The following is a 2,278-nucleotide window of genomic DNA, read 5'->3' as shown; positions in this document are numbered from 1 at the left end:
CAGTTTTCTGTCTTTCCCTTTTCGCTTTTTTTTCCTTTCCTTTTTATCTCTTCTATTAGTTTCATTTCACCTCTTCCCTACAATTTCTCCTCTCTCTATCCTATTCCCCTCCCTTGCCTTTTCAACTTTTATTATTTCCGTCTTCCCTTTTATCTCCGTCTTTTCTCTCCCCTTGTCCTCCGCTATGCATTTTGTTGTTAGTGCTTAATTTGGAGACAAGAAAGAAGAGGGGAAATTTACAGAAAATAGTATCAATATAAATCCGCTAGAAAGAATTAAACATCCACTTCCCTACTTTTTTCATCTATCTATCTACATATCCATTTATCTATACGTCTGCATATCCCCCTCTGGTAATCAAATTCCTTTATTTTCATCAAATAAAATTTAACGTTTTAGGCAATATTTTTGACAACTAAAGATCAAATACAAAAAAAGGAACTCAAAAGTATTACAACTAGATAAATAATTGAGTGAAAGAGACAGAATAGAAGAATAAGTCATATGAGAAACATAAACAAAGGTTTAAGAAAGGAAAAACAAAAAACAAAATATAAATGACGAATTGTAAGTTTAATCGGGTTTCTTGTGGCCAAAGTTCTCGCCGAGGATGGGCTTTTTCATGGGTGTACCGGGCAGGCCCTTTATGAGGGGCGTGGCACCCTGTCGGAAAGAGGGAGGGGAGAGGAAGGGAAGAGAGAGAGAGAGAGAGAGAGAGAGAGAGAGAGAGAGAGAGAGAGAGAGAGAGAGAGAGAGAGAGAGAGAGAGAGAGAGAGAGAGAGAGAGAGAGAGAGAGAGGGAGGGAGACAGAGAGAGACAGGGAGACAGACAGAAAGAGAGAGAGGAGGGGGGCCAATAGACCAGGCGAAATACAAAGTGTGTGTGTGTAAGATACAAGTAGACATAAACTAGAGTAAATAGGGGTAACAAATACAAAAAAGAATGCCAAACTCAGAAATAAGGAAATGGAAAAATACCATCGAATTAAGAGAAATAAGAGTAAAAAGGAAAAAAATCCCCATGAAGTGTCTCCCCTGAACATCTGCGTAACCATTCTTTACATCGACGAAACGGAAATATTTTTGCAGAAGGGAAAGCTCGGTCAACTTTAGATCACAAAAAAAACAGGACATGGTCGAGTACGAGCTACTCTTTTGTAGATAACCAACTCCAGATCCTTCAGAATTTCCTTCTTCAGTATAACATCACTCTACATTACAACTAGCGCAGATCTACAGGCACGTAACAGGGAGGGGGGGGGGAGATAGAGAGAGAGAGATACTGAAATAATACTGAAAGAATCAGAGAAGTGGGAAAGATACGGAGGGAGTTAAGCCTTTTTTCTTTTCAGAAAACTAAGAAAAAACTAGATACATCAAGATTCAATGAAATATGACTGTGCTTAGAACCCAAATCCTTTGTTGCGGCCATCAAGAACAGAAATGTCCTTTCGGCACTGAGTATAGTAAATCATAACATGCGATTTTCGATCTCTCGTCGACGCACAAGGATCCTCATGTTGTCTTCACTGGTCGCACTACTGGACTGATATCTCTGAATGTGAGTAAACATCATCGCCCACCTGCTTCCCTTTATCATCTGCGTCCGTGATATATTCCCGTTCTTCGTCTCATTAATCCATGAATTTCCTTCGTTGAGTGATTACGTTCGCCTAAAAGGTCGACGCCCCGAGGCGAGCCAGACAGGGGGACATGGAAGGCAACAGCGACCTAGATAACATAAGGTCAGACAGCGGAAGCGCTGGTGCTTGGCTGCTCTATGGCTATGGCTGCTTGCTTCTTTTAATGACCTTGCTTGATCTATTTGGTTAATTAATATTGTGTGTCATGGTCTACTGTGTTTCCATTGTCTATTGCTCCTTTTATACTGTTTGCTTGATCTGCAGTGCCTACTTGGGCTATAGTATTTGCTTTAATCTATTGTGTTCGCTTGGTCAATCGTGTTTGCTTGGTTGATCCACAGTAATGATCTAAAGTGATTGCTTGGTCTGTTGATTGATCCATGGTGCTTGTTGGTTTCATGTATTTACCCTACTAATGGGTGAGTGTTTCCTGATCAGGGTGACAGATGGCGGCGTGGTAGGCATAGATTGATTTCAGTCCATTGCAGACGGAGATGGATTTACTTGACTGGTCGGCATCTTGCTCTGCGTGATCACTCTCTGAACATTGTTAGAGATGGGCGCCCTTCAAGGCTTTCTTTCCTGCTGGTGCTAAAAGAGAGTGGTGTCATTCATATTCAATCCATTTTAGATCTA

This window comes from Penaeus japonicus, unplaced genomic scaffold (assembly GCF_977035675.1).
Source record: "Penaeus japonicus unplaced genomic scaffold, GWHDUDI00000001_assembly GWHDUDI00000015, whole genome shotgun sequence".
Taxonomy (NCBI): Eukaryota; Metazoa; Arthropoda; class Malacostraca; order Decapoda; family Penaeidae; genus Penaeus; species Penaeus japonicus.
Note: the sequence above shows the minus strand (reverse complement) of the source record.